Raw genomic sequence first — 12,851 nt, forward strand, 5'->3', positions numbered from 1 at the left:
ATCCTGGGAGCCTTGAAGAATGTGTGGAAGTCGAGAACATTGTCTCGGAAAGCAAAAATGGGTATGTTTGAAGGAATAGTGGTTCCAACAATGTTGTATGGTTGTGAGGCGTGGGCTATGGATAGAGTTGTGCGCAGGAGGATGGATGTGCTGGAAATGAGATGTTTGAGGACAATGTGTGGTGTGAGGTGGTTTGATCGAGTAAGTAACGTAAGGGTAAGAGAGATGTGTGGAAATAAAAAGAACGTGGTTGAGAGAGCAGAAGAGGGTGTTTTGAAATGGTTTGGGCACATGGAGAGAATGAGTGTGGAAAGATTGACCAAGAGGATATATGTGTCGGAGGTGGAGGGAACGAGGAGAAGTGGGAGACCAAATTGGAGGTGGAAAGATTTTGAGTGATCGGGGCCTGAACATGCAGGAGGGTGAAAGGAGGGCAAGGAATAGAGTGAATTGGATCGATGTGGTATACCGGAGTTGATGTGCTGTCAGTGGATTGAATCAGGGCATGTGAAGCATCTGGGGTAAACCATGGAAAGCTGTGTAGGTATGTATATTTGCGTGTGTGGACGTTTGTATATACATGTGTATGGGGGTGGATTGGGCCATTTCTTTCATCTGTTTCCTTGCGCTACCTCGCAAATGCGGGAGACAGCGACAAAGCAAAAAAAAAAAATATATATATATATATATATATATATATATATATATATATATATATATATATTTTTTTTTTTTTTTTTTCTCAAGAGAAGGAACAGAGAAGGGGGCCAGGTGAGGATATTCCCTCAAAGGCCCAGTCCTCTGTTCTTAACGCTACCTCGCTAATGCGGGAAATGGCGAATAGTATGAAAAAAAAAAAAAAATACATATATATATATATATATATATATATATATATATATATATATATATATATATATATATATATATATATATATTAATGCAGATGTCTTGGACAGGGGCAAGTTTTCAGTCAGTAGAGGATGAGAGGGCCTGGAAAGTGAGTCAGTTGCCGTTTTATTATGAAATAACACTGATGGTAGATTCAAGTGAAAATGCTGAAGTTGATCACTGCTATTGGATGAGTGTTAGAAGGAGCAACTTTAGAGTAAATGTGAATAAAAGCAAAATTATTAGGTTTAACTGGGTTGAGAGACAGATTAGTTAAGGTGCGAGTTTGAATGGAGAGAAATTTGGGGAAGTGAAATGATAGCAAAAGGTACTATGGAAACAGAAGTGTCATAGGGTAGGTGAGGAGGTGAAGGTTCGAGTGCTGAAGAAAGTGGAAAGAGAGATTGTTATCTAGGAGGGCAAAAATTGGTATGTTTGAAGGAACAGTAATCCTAGCAATGTTATCTGGATGCAACGCATGGGCTATTAGATAAGGCTTTGTGGAGAAGAGTGGATGTGTTGGAAATGAAATTTGTAAGGATAATATGTGGTGAGAGGTTGTTTGATTAAGTTATGAAAGGGTAAGAGTGAGGTGTTGTAATAAAAAGAGTGCAGTTAAGAGAGCTGAGGAGAGTGTGCTAATATTGAATAGACATATTGAGAGAATGGGTGGGGAAAGGTTAATAAAGAGGATATATGTGTCGGAAGTGGAAGGAACAAGGAGAATGGGGAGACCAAATTGGAGATAGAAGGTTGGAGTGAAAAAGATTTTGATCGATCTGGGTCAGAACGTGAAGGAGGGTGAAAGGTGTACAGGGGATAGAGTGAATTGAAACAATATTGTATACAGAGGTCGATTTGCAGTCAGTGGACTGAATCAGGGCGTACTGAACTGTCCAGGGTAAACCATGGAAGGGTCTGTGGGACTTGTTTGTGGATGGAGCTGTGGTTTAGCTGTGGTTTTGGTTTATTACACATGACAGCTAGTTAATGAATGTAAGTAGATGGGGGCCTTCTTTTGTTCCTGGAGCTACCTCGCGAATGCAGGAAATGAAGATTATGAATATATATATATATATATATATATATATATATATATATATATATATATATATATATATATATATATATATAAATGATACCATGGTAAGGAAGATGGCATGACTCAGTTATATTAACAGTGTTAAATCCCAGAGAGTGGCTATGTGGCTATGAGATGGTATTCTGTTTTTGTTTTACCAATTGAGAATATTCTTCGTCCAGGAAGTGGTATGTTGTAATAAATCTGCAGTGGAATACTTCTTGAGGGCTGAACTTTTGATGTGGGAAAACTCACTGGTCTAGAAATGAGGAAGCCAGAAATAAGATTTGAAAGACCAATGGTCCTGAAATGGAGGAGGTGGCATAAGTTACATATTTATATTGTTTAAATCCACCATTTATGTGATCTTAGCATTGGTCAGAGTATCTGTGAAAGAAAAGTTTAATTTTTTAGCACTGAGTAATGTTGGTGTAAGGCCATAGTAGGGAGTGGTGTTCCAGTTCTGGGGTACTTAGATGCACAGGAAATAGGGCCTTTTTGTAATGATGGGTTTGGCTGTACCCCAACCTTTGATTTTTCTTTTTAAGTAACTGTTCTCGCAGTACTGGCCTTGATGTCAGAAAACTAAAGGATGAATCTTGATTGCATTCTACTGTTTATAGATGTTGCAATGCTACTATTGTAAGGTAATAGAATATATATTAACAGATAATCCATGTTATATGTTTGAATGCAACCTGTGATTCTGTGAATGAGATTATTTGAGATTGTGAAAGATATGATCCAGCTTTCTTTATTATACGTCAATTTGAATATTTGGCTTAGTCTAATGTCAGAACAAATGATTGTATTTTTCTTGATGCTGATAAGATTTTGAAATTCAGAACTGAAGGCTGTATCATCATCATAGTAGTTATTTGATTAATTGTAGAATATGACAGTTGGTCTTTATTAAGCTCAACTGTTGGTCTTGTATGCTCAATACATTAATGCAGGAGGTATTGTCACATAATTTAAAGTTGGGTACTCAGCCAAAACCTCACAGGTGTTGCAAGAAGAGTGCAGGGGAAGCCAGGCTGTGCCCAGTGAGTTGTTACCAGTAATCTTTAGTGTCCAGTAGTTAACTCGGTATGCCTTTTATTTATTCATTTTTTATTAAGTTTTATAACATTTGATCGTGATGTAAACATGACTCCTTACAAGTCTAGGGAGTCAGATTCAACAGACCAAACTCAAGTTAACTATCAGCTGTATTTTTTCTTTTGTCCTGGGTAAGAGTAATGTGCATAGAGTGATCAGTGAGTGCCTTCATCTTGGAGAGAGAGAGAGAGAGAGAGAGAGAGAGAGAGAGAGAGAGAGAGAGAGAGAGAGTGGGGAGAGAGAGAGAGAGAGTTTGTGTAAGGAAACTGTTTGTATATTATGGGGAGAGTTCTGAATTTGTTATGCCCCATCCCTAATACTTTCTGTACTACTAAGAAGACCCATTTATCTATGAAAGCTGCCATTGGTTACCATCTCGTAGTTAGAGTATTCCAGCCATACAATATAAATCCCTATTTGTACTGTATGGGGAGGAGTTTTACACTTGGCAGGCTCCATATCTTGAACGTTCTATCATGAATCTTCTTAAGTTTGTTTATGCTTTCTTTATTTACCATGTCCTCAAGTAATTTTATTCTACTCATTCTCAACTCATATATTATAGAAGTGCTTCTTTAGAATTTTTTAACAAGTTTCTTTGCTAATTTCAAGCTGTGTCCACTTGAAGAATTGTTCACTGTCTCCATCCTTGGATCTTTTTATGAAATTAAAGTTTGTGATCAGATCATGCCTCTTTCTTTCTCTTCCAAGATGGGCAAATTTAAAACCTGCAACCTTTACTGTGACTCATTTCTCTTAATTCTGGTGAGCAACTTCCTGCTTGTACATAATGGGGAAAGAGTTTTACACTCATTGGACTACATCTCATACTCTTTATACCATCAAGGAGACTATTGAATCAATTTCTTTGCATAGTATTACTATGCAACCTTCTTCAACATCCTCCTTATCTGCTTCTGATCATGGCCTTTGGTAACTCTGGTAAAGTGCCTTGTGAAGAACTGTTGAGTGGCAACACCATCCAACTGATTTAGGAATTTAGATGCTGTTATGAAGTTATCCTTCCCCCCTTTTTTCCTCTTAAGGTTGACAGCTATGTAATGTTCAAACTTTTACTGTACCTAAGCTCTCTTAATTCTGGTACAGTTGCCCTACTGTTGACTTCCTAAATCACATTTTTGGGTTCCTTTAGGTGCAGTGACTAGACCTGAGAGGAATTGTGTATGTATGATTACTGTTTGCATGTTATGAGTTGCTTGTTTTACACTCTTGTTGCACAACCTTTGTGTATATATGCCATGTCTTACCTCTCATGTGGGTACACACACATAAACTCCAGCCTAAACCTGGTACTTATTTATCAACCAACCTAGGGGAGGTTGATCACCTGAGTTGGACATGGGTTCTGCTGCACTCAAGATTTGAACCCATGTGGGCCTATGCTGATTAATGGTCAGTCACGCTAACCATTACACCACAGAGACCCATGTGTTTGTGTTGTATGTAATTACGTACTTGCACTGCATGGGGAAGGAGTTTTACAAGTGTGTGTGTGTGTGTGTGTGTGTGTGTGTCTGAGAGCATGTAGGGTGTCTGTGCCTGTAAGTGTCATTGGTCATTGGTGATTTCCTTTTTCAGAAACATACGTACATATTTCCTCACTCTTTATTTCCTGGTCTCAGTCTCTTATCAGTGGATATCCATTTCTGAAGGAGGAAGCCTTCCATGCCGATCTTTTATGGTTAATGAGTTATGTAGTGTCAATTTTCTGCATGTAATTGTGAAAACTTGGTTCATGGTCATCTTTTCAGTCTTTTCTTCTTATATCTGTATTTCTAGGAACAGTATTCAGGTCACTGGAGGCATGAATGTGTACAAGAACATTATATTGTTTCCCAGTGTAGAAATGTATTTGAGCCAAATTAGAAGGCTGAACATATTGATGTTAAATTGAGTTTGGTCCCAATTTTTACCTTAAAATCTACCTCAGGATAATCATTGTACAACCCTCATGTTTATATTTCAACTTGCTCAGGTTATGTTTAAACATCTCAGGTATGTCTTGTTCATAATGCTTGCAATTTTCTCATGTAATTTAGCTCAGGATGTTATCAATTAAGTCAAAATATGTACAAATAACAGCTTATAAACATGGTTATCAATTAAGTATCTCAGGAATCTTAAGTAGTACAATTTAATATCTAACATGTTAATCATGAATGATGATAAAGTTATCTGAAGAGTGCACCGTGGTTGTGTCAAGGCAATTCTTTAGTTTTGGTGTGCTGATATATGAAACCTTAATGCAAGCCTGGGTCACAGCCTTCACCAAACACATTACTTGAAGTCCTCAAAGTGTACACAAACTGTGTGCTGGATTAGCACATTGCTCACTTTTTGCAGATAAAGTTTTTGTTTTAGCTTTATAGCACTGTGAGCTAATGGATATGAAGTGCATTGTACATGTAGTTTATTTGTGTACGTGTTTATTTTTGAAATGACACTGAAGCCTTTTGTAACATGTAACTCCACTTGGTCAACATACGTACCACCATGTTCAGCCAGTTAGACTACTTTAGCTTTAGTCTCCTGTTTAGAAAGTCATTCTTTTGAAATATCACCAATGTGTAGATTGCACTTGTTATTACTGTTGTCCATTTTTACTGCCTAGGAATTCCAGGCTGGAAACAGTACAAATATCAGGTCTCAGGTTATAGACTTAGTGGTTTACGTGTCACATTAACCTCACTATAACTTACAAAGTCTGTATTAGAATGACTGTACAGACAAGGGTGTTTTCATAGGTAAAGGACAGCTGCTGTTTGTAAAGTTTTGCTGGATGAGTTTAGACAAAATCCACAGCTGAAATTTGAATTTTCATTGAAATTTTTGTGTTACAGGCTGCATCATTCTCATAAGTGCCAAGATTTTACTCCTCCTCTAGTGATCTCCCTACCCCAAAGATTGCAAAGATTATAGCATTCCTTGTTGTTGTAGTTACTGTAATAATTTGTTTAGCATGTACTTTTTCTGTGGGTTTGGGAAGATTGATTTTTTGATGCCAATATTATTGTTTCTGGCATTGTCATTCTGGGGTTTTTCTTGATAATGGCCATGATGCAGAGTTTCTTGATATTTGTTTTTTTCGATTGGTTATATGCATGGTTAGTGATCATAATCAGATATTAGTAAAGTACCTGAAGACTTGAGTAGAACATCAGTAATTTTATTAGAAATAATTTGAAATTGCCAGTGAACTGACCTGCTTCAACCCTTGAATAGTGGCTGACATCAGTATATGTTCTCTTATGAGATAGTAGGTGACATCAATAGTTATTTTAGCTTTCCGCCACCTTTGTTGAAATTCCATTTCATGTAATTTTCCAAACCTTAATCATAATGTCACTAGGAACTTAATAACACAGCTGGAAAAGATATTAGGTATCAAAATTACCCTTAAACTGTCAACGATAATGTACTTACGTTGTTGTGGAAGGAAGACATATTTGTGATACAGGCCCACATAAACATTACTAGTTAATTTTTCACTATGAAAGAAACAATTTCTTCTTTAGTAGGTATATTTTTTTGATGAAAATATTTTTTGTTCTTTCATATAATGTCTAAATGATGTGTAAATACGTGAATGATTTTTTTTCATACTATTTGCCATCTCCTGCATTGGCGAGGTAGCGTTAAGAACAGAGGACTGAGCCTTTTGAGGGAAGTCCTCACTTGGCCCCTTTCTCTATTCCTCCTTTTGGAAAATTAAAAACGAGAGGGGAGGATCTCCTGCCCCCTGCACCCTCCCCTTTTAGTCGCCTTCTATGACATGCAGGGAATACGTGGGAAGTATTCTTTCTCCCCTATCCCTAGGGATATCATGAATGATATGTATGTATATTATATGAAAGAACATATTTGAAAAATCCATACAATATGTATGGAATGTGCAAAATGACTCGGTTAAATCATAATTTGTGTATGTTTAGGTGTATTTTATACTAAATCAGCCTTTGAAGAAACCCATAGTCATGGTACCCTTACATAAGGAAGAAATCTGCCAGTTAGGGCCCTCCCTTGTCAACTCAAAACCCTGCCACTTTAGTATAGAGGAAAGTATACTACTTCCTAGTGTATTTTCTTCAGTAACATGACAGAATATTCTGCAAGGGTAAAGAATTTTTAAGTTTAATTTTTGTAGTGGATGGGTATCATCTTAGATGATAGCTACTCTTTAAGGGTAAATCACTGATGTCAGTATACTGAGAAGGGGTAATTTTTTTTTTCAGAGCCTTTATTGAATATACCCACAGCTAAAAATGCAATACAATGGTTGAGAGGGTTGCATTAATATGCCTTTGGTAACACCCTTTGTCTGTTATGTTTTTCAATGACTCGTCAAGCATTAAACTCAGGTAATAGTTTACATCTTCATGTGCTCATTTTGCAGATATTAAAGCTCAATTACTGCTGTTGCTTTACGGGTAATTTTGTATTTTTTTCTTTTTTTTTTACTGCAGACTTTATTTATACCCAGTTATCTTATTCTGTCATGCTTGTTAGATAGCTTAAACAATATATTTTAGAATGAGTTTTTCCTTGCCTGTTAAAATTTTGCGTGAATGATTGTTATAATGGACTTGATGAAATTGCATCACATGAAATTGGATCCCACATTTTATTAATCACTGTCATGATGATTGATCTTTCAGTAACATTTGAAAAGTTATGTTTTCTTTAACCATCCACATCAGTACAACATTACTAGATGCATTAAATTAGTCAGTTATCGAGGACCTGAATAATCAGAAACTAGATTGTTTGTGAACACAGAATTTTATCAAGATACAGTAAGTGTTGCTTGTTTACAAATCATGCAATACTAATTGATGGAATTTTGTAACCTATACGAGAGAATAAGGTTAATCAGGTCTCGGATATCCCATTTCCATTGCATATTTTTGCAAAGCTGTGTGCGCTTTCTGGATCAGTCCTGCTGAATACATGCCATTTATAAATATCTAAAAAAAAAAATTGCCTTCATACATTGCATGTTTGTATGTGTAGGTATGCACAGTCTGTGTAATACACTGCTTTCTTTTGTTTATTCCAGATGCATGAATTGAATTTATTATAATTAGGATAATATTTTCAGATTTTATGTACAGATTCTATATGTTCTTAATATCTTTTTTTCAATTGTGATTGAATGTTCCAACTTCTGTGCTAGTTTTTTTTAACACAGTCATATTATCTTGGGAGTGATTTTGGAAGAGACATATCCCAGTGTTGTTTTTGTCTCTATACTTTCTTTGGAGCAGGAGTTCTGATTATGGAACCTTGACTGTTTTAGAGTTTTTGTACTTCAGAAACATTGTAGCCTGCTCTTAAACCACAAGTATCACTTTTTCAGTTTAAGACATATTTATGCAACTCTGTATGTATGTTTATCTTGTTGATATTGATGTAAGGATAAAGATTTTATTTGTAACCCAATGAAATTTGGCCTTACATCATTATATCTTGATTCATGAATGTTGTGGATTCTGTATAAAGGCAGTGATAGAGCCTTTAGCATACCTTTGTGCAATCTCTGATACATCCTGTTATAATGAACAGATTGTTGCAGATATTCACTTATGTACATTATTAATGCAAAAGAAATCGTTTCATTAACAAAAGCATACAATTTCAATATATAGCAAACACAAATGTAGTGGGAAAGTTATGAAAGAAGAATTCTTAATGGAGGAATTGGTATGGCACTCATAGTAGGGCACTCATAGTAGTGAAATAGATTTTTTTTAACATGGTATCACTGACCTTATATAGTGACCCAGCTATGAATTTTTGCTTTTGAAGACTTTGAGCAGGTGAAATATATATTGTCATTAATGTACATAGTGAATTAAGATGGTTAACATTGCCAGAATATAGGGCTGCATTACTGATTTCTCAGTATGTATATGTGTTATAGTTACGCAATGTTTTACACTTCAGCATTTTATAGCAAGTATAGTAAAGATTTGTACATTTAAGGATAAGAATCGAAGTAAAATCATTTTAACTTGACTTGCAGGAAGACAATTTCTGTATCAGTTGTTAGCATTAATGGATTTTTTGCACTCACCACTGCTTTTAGTCCATTTTTGCTTTTTGTTGCCGAATGAATGAACATAAATGTTGTATGTTATAAATAGAGTTCATACCAAAAGAGTTCCAGTAGAGATTGTTATTCTATTAAACACTCACTTGTGATCATTTGTTCAATGTCCGGGTCATCAGAAGTCAGGGAAGGTTAATTTACAGAAAAGATACTTGTATGTATGAATTCTTTTGCAGGAGCATTTTATGATATCTGGAATGTTATCACTGTAGGGAATAAGATATTGTACATACAATATGTTCTTTTAAAACCTCCTTAGTATTTTAGAAATCTTTTGCGTTATGCAAGTTTTTCCTTAAAAGTTTAACTAATTATATTTTAGTAAACATTTGACTTACTTGGGCAAATGTTTGGTTTAGTAGCAAGATTTAGCATCTTGGTGGACAGAGTGTTTCCTTTATTTTTTGTAATTAGATCAAATATTCAACAACTACAGTGAATGTGTCTGGTATATGGTATGGAAAACTTATCTTGGCATTCTTTTATATGATTAGTTACACTTGATATTTACAGCCAGTCCAGGAAATATGTGTTATGGTTGCAACCACTGAAAGATCACACACATGAGATGGAGTAAAATCTATAATTCTTGAAGGATGTACGTTTGTAAAGAAGACAAGAAGGGAGGGTTTGGTCCACCTAGTAAGAGAATGTAAAGTTTCAGGACGTACTGGTGGATTATGATCCTTTCAGGCTTTACTTAATGGGAATAGTCACATGAAAAATGTTGTGATTATGACTTGCATTACCTCAAAATGATTAAATGAGCTGAAAAAGATTGAATGAAATCGTTTGGGGCACCTTTAGGATCATGCCGGAGGGAGTGAGATAGGCCTTCTTTTCTATGGTAAAGTTCTTATAGTGGGGGATTTTAAGGAAATTGATATGTGATATTTAGATTCACATGGAAGAAACTTATTTGTATGATTTCTTATGATGTGTTTTGGAAAATATCACGGTCCTAAAGCGCACTAAAATCAGAGGGGTACGTACATTGCCCATACTGAATCTCATTTTCACTAGCACTAACTTGGAAATAAAAAGCAAGTATGATAAACATCTTTGGAACACTGATAACATAGGACACATTTGATTTTGGTGTTAGAGTAGATGAAAAGGAATTCAGACAGGAAACCAAATTCTACAAGGAAATATAAGGAAGTGTACAAAACTAAACAATTGATTTTAGGACAAAAGCTAGGAAAGGAAATTCAAGCCACTGAATTATGATACTGGAGATTCTGTGAAATATAGAATTAGGTCAATAGATGAAGATGGTTAGAAGCAATTGCTTTGGTTCAATAAAATGTCAAAATGCTGAAGAAAACTAATATTTTATGAACAAGTTATAAGTGGCACACCAGCCAGTCAATAGTTGAGAGTCATAAGAGTTTGAGAAATGACTAAAATATAATAGAAGAAAGAGAAAATATGGGAAATTCAAATTGGTGACTTTTATTCCATAAATCTAACAGGAGGAAATTGTCAGTCAAAAGATTATTTAATAATGACTCTGAAGGAAGGTTTGTTGAAGCAGAAGATGAGAGATGTGTGGAACTTGTTTAGGTAAATGGAAGTACTAAGAAAAGTCAACAGAAGAGCTGATATATGAGTGATGAGGCTATGTGCTGGAGGAAAGTATAGTCAACAGAAGAGCTGATATGTGCTGGAGGAAAGTAATTGCACAATCGGTTCCTAACCTACAGAGCCATTTGTAAAGGAGTGGGCTCAACCATTCCCTGTGGCATACCAGCAAGCAGGGAAATACCTGAAGGAACACCATATGGTATAAAATAAATGACATGGAAAAATGAAAGGAAGTTGAATAGAAAACAATCGGTTTCAGCCATCAGATTCTCACATTTGGATATTTTTCATTTATTTAAAAAGAAAAGTTGAAATTCATAAATATTTTATTGGCATTCTTGAACTTCTTATTCTCTGATTAATATGCCTAGGGTTGAAGTCATGATGAGTTGCATTCCTTGGCATGTGTCGGAGTCGATTCCATCATGGCAAAACACTGAAACCCATATTACAAGGTGTGATGTTTCTGACCAAAAATTTTCGCAGCTGAACCTTTGTGGACAAACTATACAATATCAAACAATTTGTCACCTATGTACAGACTTGCACTTCAACATAATTTGGGTAATATTTAATGAAAACTCTGAAAATGTAATGGTGAGGGCTTCAAGTGCTGCTGAAGTAGGATTTTGCAGTGATGATTACGAAATGGAAAGAGAGGGGCATAGGGGTTTTATACATCACCCCTCAGTTTTATGGTACAACTGTAGCTATATTACAAATAATGCAAATGATATTAATCAGACTTATCAAAATGTATCTGGTGAAGTGGACCTGAAAATCAAGTGGACTGTGAGCTACTGGGAAGCAGGAGGGGTGCAGTGCTGATGTACATCTCCCACTAAATCATCTGGTCCAACATTTGTTTCAGCTGGAGGAGGTTGAGATTTACTTAAATGCTTACACAGATTATGGGTGTGGTAGATAATGAGGTAGCAGTGAAGGCAAAGCGAACCCATTTTGCCAATTGCTTGCACGTACATCAAATGCCACTTTGCTGAAATCATAAGAATATGCGTAATAAGTACCCAAATAACTGAATTATATGTTTATTATTAAAAGTATTCTTGAAAATATTGTAAAACCTTCCCTTTTTTTCCTATGTAAATTGAATCAGTGTGTCATAAGTCTGAAATGTTGCAGCTCATGGCTTTGATGTATTACTGATATCTACCCTGATTTAAATGCACTGATAATCTTTGCCTTTATGTCTTTTGATGCTTTTTCCAGTTTTCTGTTGCTTAAGTGTGGTTAAATTCTATAGCCACATTTTTATTACATCTTCCACCATAGTTTCATACTGATATTTTTCATTGCTGTATCTCTGTAGAAGAAAATATAATGAGTTTTATCATCAGACTTATTAAGTACTTGAAAACATATTAGATTTTGTATTGTGCACTCTTTTTAGAGAAATTAAATCACTGAATCTTTCATCATTTGGTTTATTTCCAAGTAACAGAGATAGTTTGGCTGCTCTTCCCAGTATTCCAACTGGATTTTCTTCATATTTGATGAATCTTGGTGCCCAAAACAGAATAGCATATTCTAAATGTGTTATGAAAAGGTAGTTGTAAAGAGTAAGTTATTTGCCACATTTTGAATCATTAGTATATACTTATAACTGTGAAATCTAATATTGTTTGATTTACCATATGCAACTAAGCATTAGGGTTGCGGACGTTTGTCTGTTAGTGTCTGATCCTACCTAATGAGCACAAAGCATTACTTTTTGACCTTTCAGCTCATGTCAAGGTCTTTTTCTTTTACATGTGCTATTGGCTTATCAAACATTTTATGTGTATTCAAGGCAAACTTTATATTCTTGCACAAAGATCCTGAGAAGAGGGACAGGCCAGCCTCTTTCTCATGGTAGTGTTTCCAAGACTGACTTGAGTTAGGTCTTCTGTGAAGGTGATTAACTTATAATTCTCTCAGAAAAACGTACTTTGTAAATATTTTCTCAACAGTAGACTGCACTGAACAAATTGTTTTCCACTGCAAGATGATGTTAGGAACACCACGTGTTTGATGTTACACCACTAAGTGAGAAGTCACCTT

The 12,851-nt window shown here is 35.5% G+C and overlaps 1 protein-coding gene across 1 annotated transcript in view; it reads right to left on the minus strand.

Moving 5' to 3' along the window:
- Window positions 1–12,851, minus strand: part of spin (Protein spinster) — a 144,584-nt gene that overhangs the window by 116,519 nt on the left and 15,214 nt on the right. The window lies entirely within an intron of this gene.

This window comes from Panulirus ornatus, chromosome 73 (assembly GCF_036320965.1).
Source record: "Panulirus ornatus isolate Po-2019 chromosome 73, ASM3632096v1, whole genome shotgun sequence".
Classification (NCBI taxonomy): domain Eukaryota; kingdom Metazoa; phylum Arthropoda; class Malacostraca; order Decapoda; family Palinuridae; genus Panulirus; species Panulirus ornatus.